The sequence below is a fragment of the Capsicum annuum genome, chromosome 3 (assembly GCF_002878395.1).
Source record: "Capsicum annuum cultivar UCD-10X-F1 chromosome 3, UCD10Xv1.1, whole genome shotgun sequence".
NCBI lineage: Eukaryota > Viridiplantae > Streptophyta > Magnoliopsida > Solanales > Solanaceae > Capsicum > Capsicum annuum.
Window position 1 is genome coordinate 200,658,290 of NC_061113.1, and position 22,645 is coordinate 200,680,934.

The 22,645-nt window shown below is 33.3% G+C and overlaps 1 non-coding gene across 1 annotated transcript; it reads right to left on the reverse strand.

Moving 5' to 3' along the window:
- Positions 1-17,935: 17,935 nt before the first annotated feature.
- Positions 17,936-18,046, reverse strand: LOC124897412. Its single transcript, XR_007054133.1, has one exon. It is a non-coding gene; the product is annotated as a small nucleolar RNA R71 (small nucleolar RNA).
- Between the last annotated feature and the right edge of the window lie 4,599 nt (positions 18,047-22,645).

Here is a 22,645-nt window from a genome sequence, read left to right on the forward strand (position 1 = left end):
GTATCGTGTAGTAGATAAAGAGTAACCAAATTTACTTGGTCTTAGAAATCCATGGGATTCCAGTAGAGCTAATAAGAACCATTACAATGGTTAATTGAAAGGAAATGAAGAGGCGGTGATATATCAAGAAGTATACATCTAATGGTTAATAGATGTGGGTAAGTACTGTAGCCCCTCTTCCTGATTACTCTTAACCTTCTTATTATATGAATAAACATAAAGGAATACTAGTATTTAATATTTCATAAAAAAAAAAATATTTTTTTACATACTACTCCAGTGAAGTAACCGACATAGTACTCCTTTAACTATCATATGACTAAAAAAAAATATTTAGTAACCATTATTTAATATCATACTTATCAAGTCATTACTAAGAGATACAACTCGAGTTAAAATATTTTACACCAAAATAATATATACGATTTCATTTAAAAAGTTCAAACTCATGGGGTCTTACATTATCCCTCCCTTGGGAACATTCATCCTCGAATGTTGGGTGATGAGTTGTTTCTATTCTAAAATCAATGTTAGTTCTTGTATTTTGAATTTACTCCTCACATTCTTAGGATCCCAAAATTTGATTAACTTCCATATTCTCCAAAAATTTTGACAAGAGCTTACTTTGTAAATAGGCCGATTCCAAAACTTCTCTTGCACCACCAACTGACCAAAAACATGCAGACAAACCTCATAGGGTGCCACCTTAACTACAGTACATAAACAAATAATAAATGGGGCTCTTTTGACCCTGCACTTCACAGGAAGATAAAAATGAGTGAAGTATCCCACCTTGCGTCCTTGCATTGAAGCAACTCACATAGGCATAAATCACATCATTTGAATATTATGGTGGTATGAACTCATGGAGTGTCGAGTGCATAATGATTCTATCTGAAGGTACATCCCACTCCAGCCTCCTGGATGATCTCTATAAGCTAATATAGGAGCTATATACATAGAGCTTAGTTTAACCTTCCTGCGGAATTATGTGATACTTTTCTAAGGCAATACCGATCTAATCAATCAAGTCGTATAAATATTGTAACATGTAGGTAGATTAACACAAGGGCAAGTACCCATGTGAGAATGCAAGGCCCAGAAAGGACTTTCACTCATAAACACGCCAATTTTAGCAGAAGTGTAACTTATGAACCAATAAAATATGGGATTATAATTGATATACAAGTAAATTGTGAACATCTATGATATATGAACATATATAAACCATAAATAGCATGTGGACATATGGACAAAAATGAATATGCAAGCAAATGAGCTATAATACGAAGTCTGTTATTTAATCTATAGGCAGCTACAATCTAAATATACATAATACATGGCTTTCCAAACAGAACATAAGCATATAAGTTAGTTATTTGCAATATATTAGCGGATAAACAGTAAGAGCACCTAATGTATTAGCTTTAAAATTGTGAAGGTACATAACATGTAATCTAACCACAACACATGAATCTTTTTGTTATAACAGTCAAATAGCTAAATATATACCTATAAGTAAATACTCGTATATCATATGAACAAATAGACCCTTGACATTTCTAACCACATAATTTGTAAAACATAATAATACTTAAATAACTATACCATGAATAGGGAGATATTTTGATAATCCGTCAAGCCCATAAACAATAAATAATAATCTGTGATACGTATAGCATGTAGACAAATGGGTTATAGTTACATTTATCATAAAATTATAAAAACAAATAAATTATGAAAACACTTGATGCTTAAATCTTTAACATTATGAAAACACATAGCATGTAAATTACTTGATTATGACATATAAGCATATGGAATATAATTTTTGAACAAATACACCCACAATCTATAGAAAAATTTAAACATATATCGTGTGAACAAGTACATTTTAACTATACAAACTTATGAAACATATATACTTAAACAATTTGCTATAGAGCATGTTGCACCTATCAATTATATATTTTGTGAGAGACACGCACAAGTAAATACTTTGGATTAAGTTAATGTTAACAACAATTTTACAGAATTTTTCGTTTCCTTTAGGGGAGGGGGCGCTTTTTTTTTTTTTTGGATGAACTTTTAAAAAGTAGCTTATAAGCCAAAAGCTAAAAGTCATAGGTAGGTGCAACCTTACTTTCGGCTTTTTGCCTATTTTTGTGCTTCCTTTTTTTTTTTTTTGATCTAAAAGTGAGTGTTTAAAAAAACACTCTTTAGTTTTGCCGAACACTACTAAAACCCCCCAAAACAAATTGTTTAAAAGCCAAAAATAAGTTAATCCAAACACCCCTTCAATTAATTACTGCTATCAAATGATATATAATGTCTATAACACATGAACAAGGAACTTTTTAACCTTTGAGCACATATCCACTAATGTGTAAGCATGTAACATGTGATCAAATATTCTAGGAAACATATATAGTTTACATTAGTACTTTATGAAACATACAACACAGAAGCATGTTCTATATAAAATATGTAATAGGTAAACACCAGTTTATCTAGTATATAACCTATAAACAAGAATCTATATTATAAAAAATGTGGAATTAATTAACCCCGAATGAGCACATAATAAGTAAACTAAGAAGCTTGTAAATTAGTATGTCAACAATTAAACCATCATACATGTAACACATATAATCTCGTAATAAGTGTAGCTATAACAACATACTTATATGAATTTGAGACAGCTTAATCTTATTGACACCTCTCTCCTATGTAAACTAGGACATTTCATGGAGTTATCTAATCATAGCTTGATTGCGATAATACTCCCGTTAGTTTCAATGATACCAGGGATACGTCTAATTGTGTTCATCTCTTTTCCTTGGGATTTATGTAACCAAGTTTTTCCTTCTTTCAACTCCTAAAAAATATACCCTTGTAAATATTTTGACATAAGAATTGGGTATACTGTGTAAGCCTCTTACTAGGGTGGCAACTTGAAACTGTTCCACCTCTATTGCTATCAAATTCTACATTAAGCTCATATGGATTTAACTAACAAATTGATGAACAAGCGGGATGTCGAATACATTGCTGGGGGAAAATTCTTGTATAAGACATACTTATGTAGCCACCCCGTGATATCTCCATAATATCTAAGGATCAGCCACCTTAAGCTTAGTAATTGAAGTCCCACCAAACTTGTTGGATTGCTATAACAACCTGAAAAGTAAGGGTAATTCCACCTTTTTCCTTCTTAGCCAAGCTATGATCGATAAGTTTATGTTGAACAAATATTAGGGGAATACAGAAATGTGCCCACCCCGTCATTTAAGGAAAAACAAATCCTATAAACTTTATTAATTTCTAAAAAGTAGTTAGGAAGCCGAGACATCTAGTGAATAAATACAATCATGTAGAACCAGGTAAACAAGTAATATTTACATTTAATCACCTCCTTAATTTTAGTGTTGACAATCTATACATTTTTAGATATATTTTATCTTCCAGTGCAGGTACGCTCTTGAGTACTATAATAGATCAATATATTTATAATGAGGGCCTTCTAGTTGGTCTGCCTATTGCCTCTATTATACAGAAAGGGTATTGGAACTCAAATTAATACCAAAACCACTCTTAATATGGCACCTTGAACCACTAAGACTATCTAATCATCCTTCTATAACTTTATGTAACCTTTATAATAATCCTACTCTAACTGAAAGCATTATCCCACGTATATATTTAGTCTCAGAAATTCAGGTAACATCTTACTATTTCTTAAATGTAACAATTGTCTTCTTGTAGTTAATTAACTCATATTATGTCCTTAGTTACTATGGGCACTTCGAGAAATCTTAGCTTATGACTAATCCCACACTATTATTGATTCTAATCTTTGATCACACTATAATCTCCTTTAACACCACCACCGATCACAATGGGGCACAACTCTAAGCATGTAGAACAACTAAAATACCCATTCTAGATCTCATTAACCAAAAAGGACTCACATAGGTAATTGTCTAGTCGGGGTAATTTAATACATGTGTTCTATGTAAATCATCCATGTACACCATTGGCATAATATCTGATAAATTATATAGGCCTCGTCGGCCAACTAAGGGTGTCACTACTTAATAAATGGTAACAATCCAAGCTACTTCAACTACTTCAACTTATAACAAGTCCAACTATTTCATGCTAACATGCAAAACCTTAAAGGTTCTAAGCATAACAACAAAGAGGTGCTAATAGTCCCTCTTGGGACTTGATTCTACAAGTATGAGAGGGGTTGATAGAAGGGCCTTCATACATAAAAGTTAGTGATGCTATCCTATAAAGCCAAATTAAGCGTCTCTGTAAGTGGACGGCCTTTTTAATTGTGTGATCATATAAATGATCACCCCTTAGGTCCTGCTTAGGAACAAAAGAGAGTAACACAAAGGCAACTATAATTATAAAAGACAGATGAATTTTTTTTACAAGCCTTTACTTTGTAAATAACGGTAGATTTGGAAGATCATAATTACCGCGCTATCTTAAGATCGAGTTTGAGATTCTATATAATTTGTGGTTATTAACTAAAAATCTCCCTTATTGGCAATACTAATATTTGACCTTTTGGTCGGAGTTAAGGTTGTATAAAATAGATGGACTATGTATAACCATTAAGCAAAGTGTGGATCAGGAGTAACTTCTTATGACTTAGCTCTATTGCACGATCTAGATCATGAAGGAAGGATATAATTCCTAATGGCCAAGCAACCCCTCCATTAAAAATGTGGTGCACAACACATTCAAAAGTGAGGTTCTACTAAACACGGCTTCATAGACTCCCTGGGATAACTAAACCTCGCTTTGATACCACTTTTGTCATGACATTATCTAGCCTAGGAATGGTGAACAAGAACCATATGAGTGTCAGCTATGTGGCTGACATATATACAGTGCGAAGGAGTTATAATTTACAAACAATGATAAGGGGCTATGTGCAACTATGACAACGTGTGACAACTCTGCACTATCTATGAAGCCTCTAAGAGAAATAGTAATTGTACCGAAAACATAATTAAAACTACTAGATGTTTATTCACTTCAGGTAAGAGAGGAGCTAACCGACTGCTTTACTGAATACGGATGAGTGCCTTGTATAGAAGTCTGCTCATCGATACATCTGATTCTGTATTTACAGAACACAGTACCCCCAAATGTGGGGACGTCAGTACATATAAAATATGTATTAGTATGTAAAGCAGATAGAATAACAAGTAAATGTATAAGGATGCTCAATGAGTCAAACAGTAGAATGAGTAACTTCGGATGACTGAACACTAGAACCTCTTATATGAAACTATAACTTATGAAAAATGGGTGAAAAATACACTATATAAGATTGTTACCTATGTATTTACCTTATTAACTTATCATATAACCGCTAATGAATAAATCATAGTTATTAAGGTCCTAGCAATTTGGCTAAGTGATATCTTGTGCCTACTTTTGATACAAATAATCATATGATGGCCTACCAAGGGCACTCTATGTCAAGTGTACCATATGTGTTTCCCAGATACGCCTGACTATGATGTTATACGCATAACTGTAATCGCGGTCCGATACAGGGTACGCCCCTCCTTGGGACTCACTATAAGGGTTTGCCCATAGGCCATATGTGCCATATATTGGCTCGAGTCAGGGGAACTAGTCCAATAAACTCCAAATACAAATAATTCCACAAGGGTAGGTACGCCACGCATTCGGGATCGCTATAGTGGTTTGGTCTCAATTCTGTGCACAGAATTACGTCGCGCGTGTGCCAAGCCAAACCTATGATACCCTCTCGTCATTAACCTTTATCAAATAGTGCTTCATATGCCTATGCAAGTATATATTACGACAAATACTGTCTAGTTATTCAAGTAGTGATTTCCATATACAATTAACTTCTTTAATGGTATCAAACTATTACAACACTTATATTTTATATCACCATATGACTATATCGCTATGTGATCTAATATATTAGTGCGACTATAGTATGTCCATTTATTCTAATGCATAGCATATGATGATATACTAGGTGACTTCTATGAATTCCTAATGAAGATGAATAAACTCTATAGATACTTGACTTAATGGGAGTAGTACAAATATTTTGACCTCAACAATTTGACGCAAGAAGCATGAGTATGCGTAATTTCAAATAAAAAGGATATATGGTCATGTGTTAGGCATATAGAAATTGAAAACTATATTAACATATATCAAGTAGACTATCTCAGCTATTTTAGGAAAGACAAACGATTACAGGCCGTGCCTTAAAGGCAAAAGAGGTTTTAGCTTTACATACCTTGAGTTTTGCCTTAATATCATGACATGTCAATCCTCTTTTCACTCTAATCCAAAATCTCTATTTTGTAGGCCGTCTTAATGATTTCCTTACTCAAAAACTGCTGCAAATCTCATCTCAAAACTAAAAACGGAAGGAGGTGATTTCATTAGCAATCTATTACAACAAGCGAGAACCCAACCCGAACTAAGAAAAGGACCTTACCCTAGGCCTTGCCTTGTAACACTTATGTATGAGAATCCCTTATTTTAAGGCATCATATCTATATAAATGGCAAGTACAACAGCTATTACAACCTGTTCAAAAATATGCCCAGGTCAAACAGACACTAGGAAAGCGACAAGCTCGCAAGACCCTTTAATTGATATGTTTCTCCACAAAAATTATGTTTAACCCACGCTATACTATGGTGGAGAATTAACATTAATACTATGTGATAAATAGAAGGATCACCATGCTTAATCTTAAACTTAACTTACCTTGGCTATAACTAAAGTTGATCTCATCCGATTGTTTCTTTGAAAAGCATTAAATCCACCCTAAGTCATCGCTTGATTTTGAACCATAAAAAATAATAGAAGGACTTTTGTATCGTGTAGTAGATAATGATTAACCAAATTTACTTGGTATTAGAAATTCATGGGATTCAAGTAGTGCTAATAAGAACCACTACAATGGTTAATTGAAAGGAAATGAAGAGGCGGTGATATATCAAGAAGTATACATCTAATGTTTAATAGATATGGGTAATTACTGTAGCCCCTCTTACAAATCACTCTTAAACTTCTTATTATATGAATTAGCATAAAGGAATACTAGTCTTTAATATTTCATAAAAAAATATTTTTTTAAATACTACTCCAGTGAAGTAACCGACATAGTACTCCTTTAACTATCATATGACTAAAAAAAGTATTTAGTAACCATTATTTAATATCATACTTATCAAGTCATTACTAAGAGATACAACTCGAGCTAAAATATTCTACACTAAAATAATATATACGATTTCATTTAAAAAGTTCAAACTCCCGGGGTCTTACAATCCATGACCCGTATCCCTGGCAGAATGAAATACCAGGAGGATCAAACACTGTCCACCATACGAGTCCCTGGTACAACTCGTACCAAGCTCTATGACTCATACCACTAAGTTTTACCTACCAATTAATATTGATTAGTATACGAAAGTACCATACCACTCGTACCCCAGCATACGGCTCGTACCCATGAGTTGTATTAGGTTCGGAGAACGAAAATTCTAGGAAATTTTCTAAGAGTCAAAACCCAGGATGTTTTACTACTAAAGAATAAGTCTAGTCACATGGTATTACTCTATTCAAGCCTAACTGAGAGGTAAAAAGTACTATCCATATGATAAACATCCCAATCTCAACTACATGAATTTTAAGTTTATATCCACTTCAACTACTAACTCCAAACTCTAATTAAGAATTCACTATTGTATAATATATTCATTCATTTTTATACCACTATGTTAACATAAGGGGGGGTCACTGAAGGACTAGAATATGATGACCTAAAGTAATAAAGAATACTATACATAACTTTGACATGTAACTGTGGATTGAGGAATAGATTATCATAGGCATGGATTCATTAGGGTGGTCCAAACTAAGGATATACATGACATAATGTGATTTCACTAGTCATTAAGGATGTATCATGAGTTCAGGGAGCTTAACATACTGAGAAATCATGGTATGCATGAGTCATGATTTGTATGATATAGGACTCGAATTTATGAATTCATAGGGCATTGCTTGGACTATTGAGTGATATTTTTACTTCTTGTGCTAGGAATAATGGAACTAAGAATATACATAATTTGCATGAAGTGTATGAGTAAGAAGTATTGTTATAGAACAAACATATAACATATAATTAGAGTGTCGTAATGACCAGAAAACTCTGAAAATCTTAAGATAGAAATAGATCTATGTATTTCCTTAACTTTGCTTTAGAACTCACTAACTTACTACTTGAATTTCAAAACCTCACTAGTTCTACTCTCTATCATCTCCCCCTTAGATTAGTAGCCAACATTCTAAGTTTATTGATATTCTCAGTAAACTCTAAATTGAGCCACTTCATTCTGCTCTAATGGTCGAGGTACCTCTATGCACATGGATATTAAGCCCCTCTAAAAACTGCATGAAAAGATATGAAACCTGCGTTGGGGCTCCCTACTTAGATACTACACCATAATTAACTACTCTATATGGTAACCACTTAAACCTTAAACTTGCACAACTACAATCATTAACAACATAATCAACGTAGATTCATACATATTCTAGGCCAACCTACTAGATTCATTCCATAAAACTAGCACCATCATCGCCACATAGTTATTATCTTTATCTCATTTAGCAACCATAATTCAAACATATAGTCTAACATTCATCATGAAAAACCACTCAAATTTTCATAAACTATACCAACCTTTAACTACTATATAAGGATTAAGGAAATAGTAGTCCATCAATATTCATAACAAATTAAAATAAAATTCATAATAAAGTAAAATAAACTTAAAGCAAGCCTTCTATCTAACTCCAGTCTATAAGCACCTCCCTTTTCCATGATCTTACTACTAATTCTTATTACCACACTACACTCTATGTGACATTGTAACCTCCTAAGATACTATTTAAATCTACCACTCTTCTAACTATTTTATAGATATTACATTTCTAGGCTCATAATTCTAAATCTGGGTTTATTCTACCATAAGATTTTGGGAATGAGTCTAAGAACACATCTTACTATGGCTCAGATGCACGATTACATAGAAAAGAGTGAATTCTTTTGAATTATTAAACTTAAAGGCACTAGTGGGCTCCTTTCAAACCCTTATGCAGTCTCATGGTTGTAGGTAAGCTCTATCAAAGAAATTATATCGATAGAGATTTAAGTGAGGTTGTTTCTGTTTGCGTAAACATAGGACATTGTTAGTGGAAATAGAGAAATTCTTGGGTCTACATATATTTGATATAAAATAACTCCACATCATGATTTGGAGTATGAATAAAATTCCTTATAGCCTCTCGAAGAAAAGTATAGACATTTTCCTACCATTTCGCAAGATTCTACTAGACACATCTTCATAGACACCCTAGGATACTTATACTTTGTGCTTTGATACCAAGTTTGTCACAATTCGAGATTATCCCCTAGTCACAACACGGTTCTTAGAACAACAAGTAATCCCAAGATATTCCATGGTATTGGTATAATTTATGAGCACCTGAATAAAACACATAAAACTGAAAACACTAAGTAGAAGCAATATAATTAGCTGTATTTGTTCAATATAATTCTATTTACAAATATTTAAACCATTGGATTTTACAAAATAAAAGTTGGAGCTAAATACATCAAATCTGACTGACTGTCTATGATGCCTCTACTAATACAAACTATAGGTAGTCGGGACATAACCCCCATCTATTCGTAATTAATACATACAAATCAAAATAAAAGGCCAGGACTACAACTGACTTGAGTCCTTTAATGAAGAAAACTCATCACCTGCTAGCTAAAATCTACGATATACCTGATTATGATTTTGTGAGCTCGAATTGATACCAACATTATGAAATAATGTAGCCATATAGACGTATATGTGGCCAGTACAATAAAATGTACTAAGCATGGGAGAATGCACATGTGATGCATAAGTAAACAAAAGTAACAAATCATGTATAAATTTTAAAACACGTTGATAAGTATAAATGGTTCACAATTTGTATATGAATGACTAAAACATTGTAAGAGCTGCCTTGATAAGGAAATATGCGTACTTATTAGTGAACCAATTAAACTAGCTTAAAATTATGTATGACTTGGGCATGATAAATAGGATAATGACTCATGTTAAACATGAAGAAATTTAGAAAGCATAATGAAAGTCATAGTGTAGTGAGCCACTGTATACTTAGTTAAAATATTATCTTTTTATAAGATATTGTTTTAATTGACATGAACCACGTAAGCTAACGTGGAGTTTAATGTTTACGCCCTATCAAAAGGACCTAATGAACCTTGCCAAGATATAAACACATGAATGAGTGGAATCCAATGTATACAGCTCATTGAGAGGACCCAATATACCTTTTCCAAGGGTATAAGGTCCCGATTTCTATATATCCATGAATAGAAATTCAAAAGGCCAAGTGAACCTATGGTGGCTTGTAGTTCTAGGACTTAGGTACACTGAACCCGTGTTTGCTCGGTGATCAATACTACTCCAAAAAGTCTGCATTGATTGCTCACTATGAAAGTAATAATAAGACTAGTTCATATAAGTAAGATTCTATTTTGGCTTCTAGCCTTAAGTAAATTGAAAACTAGTCTTAATTATCATCTTCTTGTCTGTGCCATGAACAAGAGGTCAAATCATGCTAACTCATGAGGTTTCATGCTAAGTGTTGAAATTCATATCATCTTATGTAATTTATGAAAATTTGGTGGTAATACCCCCAAGTCTCATAACTTATGTAAGAATATTATTTTTTTTAAACTAGGCTTATATCATGTACATACTAGAAATTTCATGCTTGTTCATGCTAAATCATATTAAGAACATGAAAATCCTTATAAATTCATATTCATGTCATGCACTTTCTTGAAATTTGGACTAAATCATGTCAAAGAAAAGAAAGTGTTTTTAATTCATGCTTGAAATCATACTAAGGGCATGTAACTCTTCCAAACTCCAAAGGTTCAATACCAATTTATAGGGATTTCATGAATATTTCATTAAATATTTAACAAGGGTTTGAAAATATGTAAACAAGGATGAAATTAAACCATGGGAGTTATTATCAAGTACATAGGACAACACATTAAGGGAACTTGAGAATTTGAATTAAAATCATTGGGGTTAAATCCTAATGCAAGAGTACACATTTATGAAACTTAAAAACTTGAGTTTGGGAACAAGGACGAAAGTATTATCCTTGCTAAAGGTCCACATACCTTAAAGTAGAAAATTCCTTGGTGAAAAGCTTGATTTTTGGAGAAATTCTTGAACTTGGGAGCTTTGGGGCTTTGAGATTTGAAAAATCCTTTTCTTGTCTTAAATTTTGGCAGAGAAGAGAAATAAGGGGTTTGAGATGATTCTCATTATTTTGGGACAACTTTGGTGATTAAAAATGAACTGTAAAATTACATAGGGTCAAAGGTCAAGCTTGCCCCTTAGTTAGTAAGAAAATAGTGTATTTTGACACCTGGGCAGGGTGGTCTACGCCACAGATGCCAACGCAAAGTCTTTCTAATGATTTCACTTCACCATCTTTGCCTCGCACTGTTCAACGTGCACCTAGGATATTGCCTCACTAAAATGTTCATAACATTTTACTCTAGACTTGGATTAACAAATGGTTGTGGCATTTGAAAGAAAATCCAAGAACCTTTAATTTGGTGAGTCTTGATATAAAAAAACTCTTCATATTTTAGAAAGAATGATCATTTAAATTTGACCCTAGTGAAATCTTATACAAAAACTCAATTGGTGTGAAATTTTTTTACTTAACTTTGATATTGAGGTTTCTTATGATCTTAATTCGTATAAAAAACTCTTCATATACTAAGCGAATTGATCTTAACACTCATGAAAAAATAGTAATCATCGTATTTGGTTCTATGTGAATTCAATGAATGATTTGGATCTTGGCTTAGAAATTTCAAGTGTTATAGCGGCAGAGCACCGCTTTAGCTGTCATGCATGCATTGTCTCCTACAGCTAAAGCAGGTACTTGATCGATTTGGCAATTGCTGCTTTAATAGGAGGGGACCACTTTAGCAGGATTAGCCACGTAGGCCAAACCACTTTAAAGGTCATCCATTGCTTTAGCGATAATTGCTTAAACAATCATTTGACCACTTAAATGGCCAAATCTAGGTTGATATAAAAACCCATTTTCATATATTTCCTCTATTTTAAACATTTAATCTTTAGGTTGGGGTGAGTCTTAAGGGTTTCTCACCATTTGAGCTTAGGTAAGCTCCAAAATCTTATTTTCATCAATTATATCATCAAAAATAAGTTTAAATCATGAGTTTGAAATGAAAATTTGGAGTTTTTACCTATAAAGGTTTTAAAAAAAAATCTTTAATTTGTACCTCATTTTAAACTTATTTTCACATATTCTCCTGTAGACTTCAACAACCTTGGAGAATGTTTTTTTAAAATAAAATTCTGATTTTTCCACTTTTTTAAACTAATTTTTTGATTCCTTTTTGGACCCAGCCTAAATATGGATAATATGAATATCATTAGCTTCTTTTAATGTGTAGATGAAATATTTGAATGTTATAGTTGATTTTGAGGTCGTTGATAAAGGGAAGGTTCTGTATTGAAGTATATTAATCCAGATTTTGTTATCTCTAGGAAGGTTATGGCTTAAGTTCTTTCAGATTAATAAGTAAAGCATGCTATGGGTATGAGGTTTATAATTAGAGATTATTATTACTATTTTATGCCTATGTCAGGGCTTATATTTTATTATTGTTGACTTGTGATATTTGATCTTGTTTGTTGCCCGTGTGGAAGTTTTACTTGACATCACTGGCCATTTTTGTGCATTTAAATGCTTTTAATCTATATATAATGCTCGTACGAGGGTTTATTTTGTTAATATAGACCTTATTTGGCCATTGGTTGTCTTTATCATGATAGAAATACTCGAGTTAGGAGTTGATATGATATTAATAATGTCTTACATGTATATTATTCTAATGGTGACTAATTTGAGTTGATGATCTTGAATTGTAGACATATTGAACCAATTTTTGGGCTCACTTATGTGTCTGTGTGTGTGATAGACTGAATATCAACATATTGAGTTAACTTTGAGCATTACGTCTTCATTCCATACACATACATTCATTAGATACTTGTACTATTGAGAAATACTATTTTTGAAAGAAAATAAGATACTTTTATGCAAACCCTCTCCGTGAATACGAGCTGGAGAGGTGAGTAGAGATTGAGATATGAGATATAGTATATGGATTGCATACCACTTATGGGTCCTACCTGGGAGCTATGAGCTCGATGGGTGTATACAAATAGTCATGCGATGACTTTCAATATTCATCCAATCCACATTGCATTGCATTGCATTTACATATGCATCTTTCATGAATTCTTTAATTTTCTTGATTTATATTTAGCTTCAGTGTATTCTTTATGTATGTTTGTGTTGTTTTTCATTTCTATTTATATATTAGAACTATTAGTGGAGGCAGTGTGAGCTACCATTTTGGACTTTTCTTCTTGCAGGTGATGTGCTTATAGTATATTTTATTTATCTTATTTTCTACTTTTCTCAGACTGCTTATGATACCTACTAAGTATAAGTGGACCATACTCACCATTACTGTGCACTTTTAATGTAGATCATAGCATGAGTACTCCGTATAGAGGTTGAGATCATGCTGTCGATTGGTACTATTTTGAGGTACTGGACCATTCTAATGTTCAGGAAAGATTCCAGACATCATTTTATTTTACTTATGTCCTTATTTGGATTTTGATAGACGTTGTACTTTTTAGTTTTTAGATTTGTACTTAGATGCTCTTACACTATGACACCAGATTCTGGGTCTTATGATATTTCTTTTATACTTCCATTTTAATTTTGTTCATATTGGCTAGGCTTTATTTTAGAATTCTCACCTGGTTTATGCTATTGTCTATTTTATTTTTCTTTATTAGTTTGGGTGATTGTCTTACTTATTAAGGTTGAGTCATGATAAGTGACATCATGTCCTATTTCTGGGTCATGATAGATTGGTAACAGGCCAGGTTCACCGGCCTCATAAGTGTAAGAGTAACTAGTGTCATAAGTGTCAGAGTAGGATGTCTATTGATGTCTATTAGATGTTTGTATCTATTATCGATAGGCTCTAAGATATCTTTAGGAAAAACTTCTCTACTTTGATTCTTGGTCGTGTATGTTATTCTTACCCAATGTTCTAAGTTATATTTCACCTTTTTTTGTGAAGATAGTGAGGACTAGATCTTGAGAGTCTAGGGATGATGAGTTAATACCCAAAGATGAATCCTAGACTAAAGGGAGAGGTAGGGGTCACGGATGACCCATAGGTAATTGAAGGGCACAAGGAGATTTTCCATTCAGACGGCCTGCTAGGGAGGCCTCTTTCGAGTATAAGATTATTTATTCCAGGGATGATTATCAGTGAAACACCTTGGCTTTGTACCCTTATAAAATTTCATAAATTGAGCATTCTGGACATCATATGACTTGTGCATTCTAGTTGTATGATGTGGTACAGTTTGTGGTCCTCTTTTAGGATGAAAAATCAGTGTGAATTAGTTGTATTTTGTCCAACATAGGATTAGGTATCTTACTAGTCATATGTTAGGATACTAGTAGTATGGTACATAACCATATGATGTCCTATGTCTAGCCTAGATGATTCTATTCTGTCTAAGGTACAGTTCTAAGGTACCACATATATAATTATGTATCATTTAGGTCATGAACTCGTATGTTGGACAGTTCTGGAGTCTACGTTGATGTCTAGGGTACAAATGATGGGTACCACTCATATGTTGGGGTAAAAATTGGGGGGTAGTCGTACCTTCTTGCGACTATGTTTTCAATTTTTAAGCTGAGGGTAGTTCGGATATTTTCCAACCAAAAACCCTTAAATCCCCATGTCTTATAACATGTTGTGGTCTCTCATAACATGCTTTTGAAAGATTAAACATTCTAAAAACACTCTATAAAATCTCTCTTGGAAATTGGGGCTAGGGTTCTTGAAAGGTGTTTATATGGAGGCTCAAGAGTCAAGTTTCTTTTGTGAATCTCCGTGAATAAGACATATGACTCTTCCTTCATTGTTAGTTCTCAAATATCATGTGTTTTAAACATTGATTATGGTTCATTAATGGTGGTTTTGAAAACCAGTGTTGAGGGTTTTGTTGCATATTGTTGAGTATTGTTTACTCTTGGTTTTAATTGTGTTTATACATGTTTTAATAATGGTTTTTCATATATGAGTGCTTGGTAATTATGGTTTAATAATTGGGTCATGGCTAACCCTAAAATGGATGGTTTTCACTTTGTTTTGGTCTTGGTAAAGGTATACCCTCAATGTGTTTGTGAAAATGTCTAAGAGAACAAACTAGTCACATAATGAATTGGGTTTTGTACTAATGATTGGTGTAAGGATTCTAATAAAGGATGAATGATTTTGTAAGGGTCTTGATGACCATAAATTAAATTGGAATGTGTTGTTGAACTAAGGCATTGGCTTATTGAATATGAATGGATGATAAATGGTTTTGTAAATGCCTTGTTGGCCATGAAATGATTTACATGGTAACCTTGGTGGTTTGCCTTTTGATGTTGGGTGTATTTATGCATTCTAGCATCACTATTCTAGTCATTTTAGCCTTGTTTTGAGGATGATTCTATATTATATTGGTAGATAATGAGATAAATCTGTATCAAAGTGTTTAAGCATGCGTTTATAATGGTTACAAGGGTTTTCTAACAAGTTGGTACTTTAAAGAGTCAATTTGAATTCAATAGAGAAAGCTAGTATTTCTAGCTTGAGCTAGTTGCTTGCCTAGTCTATCTTGTTGTATTATATTGTGTTCTATGTGTTCCAAAGGGTTTTAAATATGTTATTGTTTATGGAACAAATTTTTAAGAGTGTACAAAGTTTAAACGGGAAAATTTGAAACTTAAAGTGAAAGACCATGGGAATCAACCTAGTCTATGCTCTTGTTTTTTATTTATTGTGATGGATGTTTTGTGTTTGTACCTCTAATTCGTGTGGTTTTTTATTTTAGGATCCTTTATGAGCTTAACATAATGACATATGGATGATATAGATGCTGTAAAATCATTGGAAAGACACCACAAGACAAGGTATGAAAGGAGGAAGGACCAACACTTAAGCAAAATTCAAAGGACAAATTCTAGTAGCATCATGCTATTAGTATGCGTTGCATGCTCTATTCCTATGGAATAGAGGGGGTGATGCATGGTCCATCTACCCCTGGGCGTTTCAATCTAAATCGACTCCAACACTAACTTAGCTTACCCTTATTCTATATATACGTATTGTATCACATTTTTACATGACATATTTTGGAGATCAAGGGGCTGCTACAACTTCATAATTAGGTTTTTATTAATTTCATTTAGTTCGTACATGATTTTAATTGTTAATTACAACATTGTGATTACGATTATGACTATGCGTGGCTAAACACCCTCTTTCTGGGGTTGAAGCCAAGAACATGAATATTATTGCTATGGATTAAGTTTGTTTGCTTTTCTTATCACTAATGGTTGTTTGTTTATTCTTGTTTTAACTATTTCAAGGATCCGTGACCCTTAGAATACATCCATTGTAAACCTTGTGAAGTCGGGAGAGGGAGTAGGGTGATAAAACATAGGAATAAGTAGAGTATGGTTCTTATTTCTTTATAAAAGAAGCGACTTGAATTAGTATCTAGGACAGAGATATACTTAGATACCTTACTAGATTCATATGTAGGATGATATTTTTAAAGAACTTAAGTGAATTATTACATCCCCGCTCAACGATGTAGTTGTAAGGTTCAACTTAGGTAAAACAATTAGAGGTTGGAAAACCATAATCATGCAATTAACCCTACGAATTAACAACCAAGATAAGCAACTTAACAAATGAAATCCAATAGCATTATATGATTGTTCCGAGTGCTTCAACCCTGGGTTTTCTCTATTGATTGTCTCAAGATCTTTACTGTATGCTTTGTTTATTTACTTGTAATTACAACTACCAAACTCTATTTTTGGTTACTTTCGCATTGAATCAATCTAACTGTAAACTGAAATTGAATCATTGCTAAATAAAGTCTCTGTGGGATCGATACTTGGCTTCTTGAAGGCCACTATATTACTTGATAAGATCACATATACTTGTGTGTACGCTTGGGCTCTGTCAAGTTTTTGGTGCCATTACCGAGGACTTGTATTTTGGCAATTGTTTATTTTTTTTTATTTTTAGATTTATTTGGTATTTTTACGCATAGTCTTGGTTTTGTTATTGTAGGAAATAGGTTTTTACGTTGATGAGTTGGCAAAGGATCGGGAGTTGGTAGAACCAAGGCCTGAACCCGAGTAAGACTTTCACCAACGCAGGAGAGAAGCAATCCTTCTCCCCAGAATTTCTCAAATCCAAGAAGACCAAGAGAATACTGCTCTAATGGTTGAAGAACAACCTGCTCGAAGGACAGTTGACGAACATGACTTCCCCAATTCAAAGATCGGCAGTTGGAGGAAATTTCAAGATAAAACACAATATGGTGCATCTTCTTGTTAGCAGTGGATAGTTTTCAGGGCTTTCACATGAGGATCCACAAGTCCACTTGCAGACCTTTATTGAGCTTACTGATACATTCACTCCGACTGGGGTGAGTCCAGATTATATGAGGCTGACACTGTTTCCCCATTCACTTTTGAGGGAAATTAAAAAGTGGTTAAATGTGGAGCCATCCAATTCAATTACATCATGGGATGACTTAGCAGAAAGTTTCTCATTAGATTCTTTCCTTTAGGAAAGACTGCAAGACTTCATAATAAGATAGTGAGCTTCAAATAGAATCCTGATGAAAATCTTTATCATGCTTGGGAACGCTTTAAGGATTTACTTCGGGATTGTCTACATCACCAACAGTCTAATAAGGTGCTTCTCATACTTTTATAGAAGCTCTTGATCACAATACAAAGATTTTGCTAGATTCAACCGTAGGTGGTCAAGCATTGGAGTTGACTTATGATGAGTTGTACACATTACTGAACTGCATAGCGCAAAGAAATCCTAAGTGGCATTCAAACTCTAGAAGTTCCACGAAAAGAATTGCAGGTGTATTGGAGGTGAACCAATTCACAGCCTTATCAGCACAGTTTTCTGTATTATAAAATTTGATAAACACTCAGTTCAGTAGCATGAAGTTGGGAGCATCACAACCTGCAGCCACAGTCAATGTCATCCAACAAGCTATAGATTAGTGTGAGGTATGTAGAAATAGTGGTCATGAAGAGACCATGTGTGCTTCAAATTTGGAATCTGTGATGTATGTAGGCAATGCTCAAAGGCTAAATTACAGTAATGCCTACAACATGAAGTGGCAGACTCAAACATCAAATCAGCCATGGAACGCCCCATAGCTGCAGGACCAACCAAATCAGTCATAAGATAGAAAGAGGAGAGATCCAAGTAAGCTTGGAGTCTATAAATACTACCTCGATCTCCACAACATCAACACTAGAGAAAATAATCTACAAGCTATTACTCAATCCAATACCTATACGGGGTACAAAAACAAGAAAAAGAAAACAAAATCAAGGGTGAGTATGAATCACATGTACTCAACAAGCATCGTTGATAATCGATCTTAATTTAAAGAAATAGCGAGAACTACTATATGTCACTTTGGGACACATGTGCATAGCCGTTGTGCGTGGCTAAAAGTCAACCAAAAAAAAGAGCTCAAACTCCTTTTTTTTAGTTCCACTGAGAAAGTCTTTTCTTATAAAAGGCGCCACTCTACGAGGGAAGATGCAGATAAAAGGCCAATAGCCTGATGTCAGCTTCTACGGATTAAGCTTAAGATCTATCAATGAATAATAAAATTTCATAAGAAAAAAAAACAGAATTAGAAGTTTCAATAGCGAAGAAAGGTATAGGTTCAATTTTGCACAGTTATTTCAATCTTTTTTTTCCAATTCTAAGAAAGAAAAATCCCAAAAAATCCGTCGATTGGGGAAGTCTCCAATTCCCTTACTTCGATTTCTAATGACTCAGTATAATGCTCATTTGACTGTCGCGTAGGTAAAGTGTTTACTGGTCCGCCGGGTGAGGCCTCTTGTACTCCTTCTTTCGCTGATTAAGAGCCGGGTAAGAATCCTCTCAAATCCTCAAATGAGAACTTCCCTTAAGAAAGGAATGAACCTAGGGAAGAAGTCGTACCCCAACCACCCAAGGTTTTCCAATAATATTTAATTTAATATATACGTTACTTTAGCCTGATCAAGGCAACCCAATATAATGGTCAATAGACTAACCATAAATGCGTTAGACATTTCAATCCATATGAGTTAACACTAGTCATTTTTATGATCAAAAATTTAAGCGAAGTTATTTATGAAGGAGACTCATTAACACATATAATAGGCTTAATCAATTATTATCAACCAATATTATGGGATAAATAGGAACAATGTATATATAAAAGTCTATAACAGTCTACCAAAAAGTACTACACAACTATCTCTCCAATCTAGAACGGCTATACCCTACATCTCATAATGCCTCAACCTCCTAACCAATATAAGATGATATAAAAAAATGTAATAAAGTGAAATAAATAATCAAACACAATATCACAAACAAGGTTCTATCACGTTAATGCAATATAAGATCAAATATTAATACAATACCAAATCATATCAAGGAATGGCAATGCAATGTACTGATGATGAATATTTGAAAGTTATTGTATAACTTCCGATATACACTTACCAAGCAATGTTGCTCCAAAAGTGACCTATTGGGGGGTCGCAACCCATATAATTTCCATAATCTCAATCTACCCCTCTGGATAATGTTCATAGATCAAGATTACCATAATATCTCATATACCTCTCCGTCTAATGTTCACAAATCAAGGTTATGACAATATCTCATAAAATGACTCAATCAACCTTGCTGGTAAGTGGCCTTCAATCATGGGTTCTATTAAAATATCATTTTCTTTTGAATGGAGAAAAACCTCAGTATTATCAATCCGTGAACAAGTATGACTGATATGAGGATGATATGCTTATAACCAAAATAGCATAAAGATATGATTCAATTCATTACAAGTATAAGTGAGTTCAAAATCAACTCTATATGATAGTTTTCTTTGATATAAGCAATCGTAGGGCATCATTAGTATAAATAGCCATGCATGACATCAATAACATCATTAAAAGTCTCTTAATCAAGTATCATCAATATGATAAGGGAAATCTATGCACAAACATGGTCTAAGATAACAAGTGAAACCCTTACTCAGTGTCACAATAATAAATATGGCAATTAAATGTGCAATTGTAGCCAACAATATCAACTCAAGCCCTCATTCAGACATCACCGCAATCTATACTCCAAATTAGTAACAATATGTACATATCCCACCACTCGGACACACGATAATAATAATTTCTCAAGTCAATAAGAATATTCACATAAGCCCCCACACGAACAATCACAAAAATAACGACAATCCCAAGTACAATATATTGTAAAACTATCAAGATTTAACTTATTACATTCGTTAATTCTCATCCATTATTACAAGTCCATTTATACTCTAAATACTCTCTAAAGCTCGATCATTTTATCGCTAACAAATAATAACATAATTAATCTCTAAAGATCACTAATCCCCAATCATGACATAAAGTTCGTTAAACAAGATTCAAGCTCTAGAATAGACATCAAATATCAATTATTCAAGATTACTAAGTTAACTATTACATTATACTCTAAGGATATTTACAAGTAGCAAGACTAACTAGGATAAGTATTTATCTAACTACAATCCATCGATAGACTTCGATACCCACGGAGATTCATGCTATTTCATCTAAACGGGACCCCCAATCCTAAACAAATCATAAAAATAAAAGTAACAAACATAAAGCATATAAACACTCTGAAATATGCAAGCAACAAACACAAAACATGTCTTAAAAGAAGATTTGCAAGCTAAATACAGCTCAGAGCATCATTCAAAAACTTATCTACCTTGAATCAACACCAAATGCATCCAAAGTAATCAAATATAACATCTACTAATCACAATTAGTCCAACAATATTCATATCGACTATAGTTGTTTCGAGTCCAATATCTGCTGCAAAAATTATTTTCAAAAAATGCAATGGTTAAAGTAAAATTTTATAATATAATAACGTTCTCCATAATCATAGGAGTCTATAGTTGAATACCCACGTGAAAATGAGTAGAAATCATACCTCAAAACGAAGAAAAATCTAATTTATACTTTATCTGGTAAAAGCCCCTAAAATCACCTTTAAATCAAGGATTTAAAGTTGTTTTGTAATAAAATCACCTTTAAATCAAGGATTTAAAATTTTTTTGTAATAAAATCAATGAAAATAATAAATACTAGGTTTAGAAATATACCCCCAAAAGAAACCTCAAAAATTCCTTTGAAATTGTCTGAATTTGGGCTCCAAAGCCCCAAAAATTGTAAAAATAAAATTTGATTCTCAACTTTGGGTAGAATTTATGAAAAATTAAACAGAATTTAATGGAAAATAGGATCACATTTTTAATGATAGTACGAGAATAACACATTGAGAATCGTCTAAAGTTGAGCTTCGTAGCCCCCGAAATGTAAAAAATACTAAAACTTTGCACTTTAGCTTTCAATAGATATTGGAGCATTCAGTGATACCCTTTTGTGGTCGCAACAAAAATGCTCGCGATCGCAACAGCCTTCTATGGAGATTAACCAAGGTCACGACTAGTGGTCGCGATCGCGACCTCTGTTGCACCAGCTGTCCATACTAAAATGGCCATATCTTCCTTATACGGACATAAAATTCATTGATTCTTTTTGCGTTGATTTTAAAATTTTGATATGGATCTAATAATATCAAACACGTGCATAAAATAGCTCACTAACTACACGTGATACCATCAAAACTCAATGATATAAAACTCCAAACTTCGAAAAACTATCCAAAACTCATTTGAGACCTCTCAAACACAACCCAACTAAGCTATCAGGCTAAATTCGACATTCTAGACTTAACAGAACCAGCTAATTTGCTAAAAGAGATTGTTTATAATAAATTAGTTTCCAGAACTGATTTTTCGCTATAATTATTAGATTCTTGTTGAAGAGGTCAAAAATGTAAAACAAAGGCTCGGGATCTAAACTAACCATGCTACTAACCCAAAATTGATATTTAGGATCTAATGGAACTGTCAGAATCCTTATCGGAGGCTCGAATCACAAAATATTGATAAAGCCAAACTAATTCCTTTAAGAATGTTCAAAACCATGATTTCACATAAAACACTTTCGAACGCATCAGGGACCATGCCAACCATTCTCACAACTCGTAAATGAGATAAACCAATCCCAAAAAAAATGACAAAATGATCAAAATGCCAAAATTTCTAAAAATTCAATTATCGAATCATTACATTAAACATGAGTTTCTTAGATAATCACAGCATAACTTTCATGACTAAA